Here is a 9,154-nt window from a genome sequence, read left to right on the forward strand (position 1 = left end):
ACCTCCGGGTACCCCGGTGGAGGTTCTATAAATTAACCCATGTCCGTTCGTCCGTCCGTCCGTCCGTCCGTCTGTTACCAGCTTTTCTCAGGATTGGCTCATTAGTTTTTTCTGATTTTTTGCACAATGATGCAAAATGGCAATGCCCAGAACGTGACGGAGCCCGATTTTTGAGAAAAAATTTATTTGGCTAGATTTGGGCCAAAAACTACCTAAAAATAGGGTTTTTTGGACTTTGTGCAAAATCCTGTCATTACTTTTTTCTGATTTTTTGTACAAAGATGGAGGGCAAGATTCTCTAAAGAATGGCTGAAGTGGTTTTTCCCGGAAAATTCTTATTCGCCTTAAAAAACGGATTTTCGTATTTTGGGGAAATTCCCTTTAACCAAATAAGAAAATATAGCTTTTCTCAAAGTTGACTCATTATTTTTGTCTGATTTTTTGCACAATGATGCAAAATGGCAATGCCTAAAATGTGACGGAGCCTGATTTTCGAGAAAAAAAAAACATTGGTAAAAGATGGCTGAAGCAGATTTTCACAAAAAAAATCTTTGGGCTCAAAAAACGAATCTTTATCTATAAGAATCGTTATTTATAAGCATAGATCAATGTTCTTGTAGTTATATTATTATTATTATTTTTTTTTTAAGATGAAAATGTCACGGTGGAGGGTAATGGTTTGAGTTTTCTAGAAACACTTTTTATTTTTTTGGCTGTAAAACGAATCTTTATCTATAAGAATCACTATTTATAAGCATAGATCAATGTTCTTGTAGTTATATTATTATTATTATTTTTTTTTTAAGATGAAAATGTCACGGTGGAGGGTAATGGTTTGAGTTTTCTAGAAACACTTTTTATTTTTTTGGCTGTAAAACGAATCTTTATCTATAAGAATCACTATTTATAAGCATAGATCAATGTTCTTAGGCAAGTTCTTATTTTTATTATTATTTTTTGTAAAAGGATAAAATGTCACAAGTGCGATGGTTTGAGTTTTCTAGAAACACTTATTATTTTTTTGGCTGAAAAACGAATCTTTATCAATAAGAATCACTATATATAAGCATAGATCAATATTATTTTTATTATCATTTTTCCTAAAAGAAGAAACTGTCACGGTAGAGCGCGATGGTTTGAGTTTTCTAGAAACCTTATTTATTAAGCTGTGCATTTTTCTGATAGTGTTGAAATTTGCAATATTCAACAGAATGTAAAGTAGATTGACTGATTTTTCTGAAAAGACGTCTTACTTTTTTTATCCCCAAGTCTAAAAAATATACTATACTCAAATTCGTGTGCCCCCCCCCCCCCCATAGATTTATAAAGCCCGTAGGGCTAGATGGCATACGTACTGTCTACGCTACTGGTTTTGGCGTATATAGGCTCATTTACCGTCCAAAAGTTTAAACTCAAGTCCCTTAGGGGCTTAAAAGACAATGCATGGGAGCAGTCCAAAAAGGTCTTTCAAACTTTCAAGGAATTGGATGCGCTCTTTCAAGCTGCTCAGATTTTGAGGAAAGCTAGATTTCTTATTTCTACTTCTGTTATTATTTTAACCCTTTAAGGCTGACTTTCCAGCGCAGCTGGTTTTATTTTTCTTCTTTTCTCATCTTCATTCTCCTGGAACACTCAGGGAAAATGGGTGTTGTTGTTGGGTATGTGGTAGCCATTTGGGTCCCTTTTTACACCCTAGAAAGAGACAAAAAAAATAAAACAGCAATCGAGTCTCTGACAGGGTCCTAAAATTATGAAACATAAAAAACAACTTCCCCACAGGGTCATAAATTTGTACCAAAGTTTGAAAATTTTCGCTGAAAATTGGGAAAAAGTCTCCCATATTTTCGTAAACAAAATGGTTTTTGGTGACTATACACTAAACATTATAGATCCTTTTGCTGAAAGAGAATACTCATTGATGAATAATTTCCAAAACAATAATACATTTCTAAATGGTCAAATTATCTCTGGCTATATTTCACCCCTCATTCCCCCCGGGTAAGGTAAGAAAATTAATAACATGTCGCTACTAACCGAAGGATACTTTTCCATCTATCTCATATTATTTCTATCTTCTCTTAGAACCTATTCGTAACCACACAACAGGTGGTCTTTTGTGTGAGCAAGAAAATCCCGATGACCCATGTCCAGATGAAATTGGACAAAAGATCGTGCCAATTTATATGGCAATTTACATGTTGATGACGAATATATTATTGTTGAATCTTCTCATCGCCATTTTCAAGTAAGTTAGATTTTAAGAATATTCTTAAACAAAAGTTCCAATATGTATTATCATAAATAACTTTACAACACGACTCACGAGAATTTAGAATGATTTAATCTCGAGATATTACACGTTTATTATAAGAACAACTTTTGGATGTTCTTCACTTTTTGAGTTTTCAGCATAAAAAATTGTTTTTTTAAGTTCTAACTTTCACCATTTTTGAAGTATTTCAGTCCATTTTCCTAAGAAATCATGTGTTTTAGAGACTGCAAAGCCATTAAATGTTCTTAACTTGTTCTTAATATTTTGTTCATAGCAGCAATGAATTTTTTAGAGTTTGTTCTTATAAAAGCAACCAGTACTCAACTGCTTGAGGACACAATACAAAACAAGAGAATTTATCATTTATAAGACGTCATACTCTTTTTAGTCCCATGTCTAAAAAAATAAACTATATTGAAATTTGTTTGCCCCATTTAAACTGGAGAAACAATTCGAGGCCAAATTCGAGTTTGGTTCTCTGTACGTATTCCAGTTACTGGCACTTGGCGAAATAAGAGATTTCCAATCCTGGAAATATCTTGAAAATATGATATTTCCATATAATTTTGTAAATATGGAAGTATGACTTTTCTATATTTCCAAAGTTGTAGAAATACCATATTTCATGATATTTCCAAATCTGAAATATCGTATTTTCAAAATATTTCCAACTTTTGGAAATATCATATTTCCAAAAATTGGAAATATCTTGAAAATATGATGTTTCAATGAATTTCAGAATTGGACATATCATGAAATATGATATTTCCACAACTTTGGAATTATAGAAAAGTCATATTTCCATAGTTACAAAAGCATATGGAATTATCATATTTTCAAGATATTTCCAGGATTAGAAATCTCTTATTTCGCCCAGTTTGGTTTGTCCAGAAAACATATTTCATCAAACTCTCTTCTTGAGATTTTATTATGTCTTTCAATTATTGCTCCAATGATGAGAATCTTTACCAACAAACTCCATAGGCTGCTTGCATCAATGAACACTTACGGTTTTATATAAGTCTGCGATTCAGACTACAAACTCCACTTCTAATTAAATAGCTCGACATTTTACTCGATGTTTCTTTATTTCATATTTGCCTCATCGGTGACTTTTCTTTTCTTTTCTAGTAACACTTACGAAAAGGTGCAAGAGAATTCGGATCGTTTGTGGAAGTTTAAACGTTATGACGTCATCAATGAATACAATGACCGCCCATCATTTTGTCCGCCCTTCATTGTGTTGGCTCACATTTGGTTTTTCGTATTTTTCTTGTTCCGATGTTGTTGTAAAGGAACAAAACAAAACAAATTTGGAACACTCAGTAAGCTGTTTCTTTATTTCTCCTTCTTAGAATAAGATCCTTAGGCAAGATTAATTTTATTAGTTGTTTTACGGGCCCGAACGACCCTGAAATTTCAAAAATCGAAATAAAAATCAAATTGATTTTGGTAGTAAATTTTTATCTTTATTGCATTACAAAAATTTTCTAAATTTAGTAGTTTTTTCAAGTTTTTGAGAAATTTACGTTCAATTTTTAATTTTATCCAGTTTAATTCACGAATTTGATTTTTTTGTGTCTTTTTATTTCTATTTTGCATTTTTATTTTGCATTTTTGTGAAGACGTAGTAGTTTTTGTTGCCTTTTTAGGAGATTTTTTTGCTTAAATTCTACTTTTGTTTTTATTTTTTTCGCCGACCGACCGACCCTCTCTTTTGTATAGCTTGACCCGTAAAACAACAAATTAAATTGGCCTCGCCTTAGATTGGCGAAGAAAATTCGGCTAACTAAGGGGGGATTTTTCGAGAACATTTTAGCGAAAAGTACTTATATATTTTGGTCATTCTTTGAAATTTGCCTTCGCTCGAGTGTTCATTTCATCTAAAAATGCAATTGCCCCTCTTTTTTAACAAATGATGCAGTGGCGTTGTGGGAAAATTTATCTGGAGGGGCCAAAGACATTCTTTTTGAAATGGCGCCCCCCCCCCTTTAAATTTTCCAAAGTGGCGCCCCACCCACCAGTTTCTAAACTTTAACTAATTCATTTGCCTACGCATAATGAGGAAGGGAGCATTTAGTGGATAAGAGTAAATCGACTGCCAAGATACCCTAAATCACTAAATAAAAAAAGACAAATTTGACACTTGCTAGAGTGAAAAGAAACTTAAAGAAACAATGTGTAATACGAGCGAAGCGAGCGAAAAAATTGATGTTTTCTAATTTCAATATTGTTGTCAGCAAATTGGTCTTGGGGTGGAGTTAGATTTTAATTTAATAATGCTATATTGTACACAAAAAAACTTGTAAATTAGCTAGATTGGAAAGAAGTTAACAATTAACTTTATTGCGAGCGAAACGAGCGAAAAAATTGCAAGCATTTTAAAATTATCTCAGTAAAATTGGTCCTGGGGCGCAGTTTAAGGATTGAGGCGTTTAAAAAAATCTCTTTTAGCGCCTCCTTGTTTTTCGGCGTCCCTTCAAAAAAGCTCCGCCGCTGGGGGGGGGGGCATTGCTCCCCCTGCCACAACACCACTGAACTGATGGTCATTCAAGAAATTGAAAACGGGGGGGGGGGTGCTCCCTTGATTTCTGTTGATCCTTCTGAAAAAGAACGAAATTTCGTTCCTGAAAATTCCTCTGAAATTTAATTTGTTTTCCGCATTTTCATTGAATTTCGCCACACTGTTCGAAAAAAGGTTGATTTCGCTCCTCCGCCAATGATAAAGCCTGCGTGATTTATGTGTAATATATAATACAAGTATTACAGGTCCGTGTTATACACGGCACAAAATGCAAAAGCACGTGGCAAGCATGTGGATATATTTTGACCTTTAAAAAGGTTCTAGACCAATAAAATACCTTCAGAATGATATTTCTAACAATTGCAAGTGTTTTTCAAACATTTTCTTTGTTTTTTTACAGCAATTAAAGCTGACCTGTCAGCACTGACCTGCGTCCTGTGTCCTGCCTCCTGGGTCCTGTGTCCTGCGTTTCGAACCAACCGTGACTTTTATGTTGATAAAAAACATAGTGGATGAAAAATCTCATGATAATTTTTGCAGGGGAAGTAAAAAAGTTCTTGTAAATTGTAAATAGCTTTTTCAGTATGTCGATCTTGCTTTGATTTGAGCTTGAATTTCTTTCTACCCAAAAAGTTTTTGAGACATTGAAAAAGAAAAGAGGATGAAAGGAGAATCATCCATGTTAAGAAATCCCAAGAAATTATAAAGTTTAATGGGAAAATACCAATCAGTAGTATAAAAACCCTAAGGAAGATTTAAAATGACACTGAATTTCTTATATGGCTGTATGAAATAACTGATAAATAGGTATATAATTCAACCATGATAAACTAATGATTCTAAACTGTTCTCTGACGCAGTACCATATTATAGTCTCCACTTATTCCAGAAGGCTGTTGTAAGATTTTCAAAGTCATAATCTCAAAATATACCAGGGCGTCAGTAAAATATTCCAGGTAACAATCCCAAATTGTACAAGGACGTCAAGTGAAAACATTCCAAGTCATAATCTCAAATTGTACGAGGACGTCAAGTGAAATATTCCAATTCATAATCCCAAATTATACGAGGACGTCAAGTGAAATATTCCAAGTCATAATCTCAAATTGTCAAGTGAAACATTCCAATAGAAATATTCCAAGTCATAATCTCAAATTTTACCAGGACGTCAAGTGAAAACATTCCAATTCATAATCACAAATTGTATGTGAGGACGTCAAGTGAATATTACAAGTTATAATTCCAAATTTTACCAGGACGACAAGTGAAATATTGCAAGTTATTATTTCAAATTATACCAGAGCGTCAAGTGAAATATTACAATTTTTATAATCCTAAATTATACCAGAACGCGAAGTGAAATTTTGTAAGTTATAATCTCAAATTATACCCAGGCAGCCAGGACATCACGTGAAATATTGCAAGTTGTAATCTCAAAAATATACCAGGATAGTGTGCCAAATATTTCATTTCGGTATTGTGCTCTCCGCAAATTACTACCACATAGCTATGTTCTCATTATTTTCCCATGCATCCAATTTCTGATTCTTTCCTAAAAATATTTAAAAAAATAATCTGATAATTTTTGCAGAGTACCTAAAACTTAAATTTTCAACTAGGTAATGAACTTCTCGACATTCAAATCAAAATGAGAAAGCCAAACTTTGAGGAAATGTAAAAGTTGTCTAACAAGAGGTAAAAGCAGTTTTTAAAGTCCACAATAAACTTTGTTTGAAATTTTTCAAAGTTGTCAAAGAACTGCTAACATCCAGATGGAAAGAACCTTTTAAGGGTGGAGATATGAGGGTATTCACATATCTAATGAAACACTGCCTGTGATTCATAGTAATTCATAAGAAATACACAAAGTGACTTACCTTATATTTTATATTGTCTTTGAAGACTTCAGTTGAAAAATCATTTTAAAAATAGCTTCTACAGAAGAATACTTGACTTGAGGAAAGAGTTCTCCCTTACACTAAGTTATCTTGTAGTCTACAATAAAACGAATGAACCAAGAAGAAAAAATCCATAATGAGCTGGTCACAGAAAAACCACAGCCATTTTTCGTCTTGTGTCTTCTTTTGATCGTTTGAACCAAGCCCGGCCTTTAAACTTAGGCGCTTTTCACCACGGAGCGACTAACCAGTCTGGTTAGTACAAGCAAAACCGCAAAATCTTTTTTATGCCAAAGAGTAGACTGGAGTCGTTTATAATGAGGCTCGGAAAACACGAGTTAAAAAACACGAGTTACAAATAACACGAGTTACGTTAAATGTGACGTCATCAATGGGAAATTATGACGTCACAAGTAGATAATTTAACTCGACAATTTATGGTGCACCTTAATCTTACGAGTTAATTAACTCGTCAATTTATGGTGCACCTTAAACTGACGAGTTAATTAACTCGTCAATTTATGGTGCACCTTAATCTTACGAGTTAATTAACTCGTCAATTTATGGTGCACCTTAAATTGACGAGTTAAATTTTCATGAAACCAAGTTGGTCAAAAATTCTAAAATGGTGGTTAAATTATTTTTTGCGCCTATTTTTAGTTTAAAACTATTGGAAGGTTAATTTTCTCTCATAATATTCTATAGTCTTTAACTGAGACAGAAGTTGTGGTGTAGTCGTGTTACAAAAATACAGGCTGTTTGTAGGAAAAAAATAAGATCTAGCTGAAACTTTCTCCAGACCTTCTCTATAGGATGCTTATACCTCAGGAAAAATTCCCCTAAAATCCCACTGGTGGAACATCCCTTTTTTGGGACATTTCTATTTTCCCCAGGCAAAAAAAATTTCAGACTCATTTCCAGACAATATCATGTATACCATTCGAAAGCTCTCGAAAAACTATATAGAAGACTTTTAAACGGTTATAGCTGATTTCCTTACCTAATTACAGATATTTCATGCGCAAGTTCCACTTTTCGCCACACTTTGGTCAAATTGACCATAAATAGCATCAGAAAAACTTCGAAAAAGAAATCCCTTTTTCGTACAAATGGCCGACAGTTGTCTAGGGCTATTTTTTGCCATTTTTCATCTTCAATCAAATAAAAACTTACTGGTCATCCTTGGGAGTTTTTGATATCCAAAATTGAATCACCATTTGATGAGAATAAAGTTTAGATAAATAAAGGCTGCCTTCGAAAACTGAATTTCATTCGAGGGTAGGAAAGTCTACAGCGAAAACTGAAGCAAACAAAGCATTCCATTTCTCTACATACATACCTCTTTCCAATCGAATCTCAATTTAATTAATTTTACAACTTTTCTTCATTCCCAAGTTTTATTTTTAAGAATGAGAGTAAAAATTATAGGTTTTATTATTTGAAAAGCTCAATGTGTTCTTTTCAAAAGCCAAACTGCCAAAGTCTGCCAAAGTCTGCCAAAGTCACAAATAACTTTTTGTTTTGACTTTGATTGCAACATTTTCGAATCTTTCGAATGCGTGACGCAATTTGATTGGCACAAAATAGAACGCGCGTGAAAAAACAATGCAATGACTTCTTCTCTGAGATCTAATTTTCAATTCAATGATATATTGAATGTATGCCTATTTTAATTTGAATTTTAGAATTTTTGACCAACTTGGTTTCATGAAAATTTAACTCGTCAGTTAAAGGTGCACCATAAATTGACGAGCTAATTAACTCGTAAGATTAAGGTGCACCATAAATTGACGAGCTAATTAACTCGTAGATTAAGGTGCACCATAAATTGACGAGCTAATTAACTCGTAAGATTAAGGTGCACCATAAATTGACGAGCTAATTAACTCGTAAGATTAAGGTGCACCATAAATTGACGAGTTAATTAACTCGTCAGTTTAAGGTGCACCATAAATTGACGAGCTAATTAACTCGTAAGATTAAGGTGCACCATAAATTGACGAGCTAATTAACTCGTAAGATTAAGGTGCACCATAAATTGACGAGCTAATTAACTCGTAAGATTAAGGTGCACCATAAATTGACGAGTTAATTAACTCGTCAGTTTAAGGTGCACCATAAATTGACGAGTTAATTAACTCGTAAGATTAAGGTGCACCATAAATTGACGAGTTAATTAACTCGTAAGATTAAGGTGCACTATAAATTGACGAGTTAATTATCTCGTCAGTTTAAGGTGCACCATAAATTGACGAGTTAAATTATCTACTTATGACGTAATAATTTCCCATTGCTGACGTCACATTTGACGTAACTCGTGTTTTTTGTAACTCGTGTTTTTTAACTCGTGTTTTTTAACTCGTGTTTTCCGAGCCTCGTTTATAATGCGTGTAATACTAATAATACCAACTAGCCGGTACCCGGCGTCGCACGCCGGTTTAGCTGTTTGCTGAACGCATT

Source organism: Clytia hemisphaerica, unplaced genomic scaffold (assembly GCF_902728285.1).
Source record: "Clytia hemisphaerica strain Z4C2 unplaced genomic scaffold, Clytia hemisphaerica genome assembly, whole genome shotgun sequence".
NCBI lineage: Eukaryota > Metazoa > Cnidaria > Hydrozoa > Leptothecata > Clytiidae > Clytia > Clytia hemisphaerica.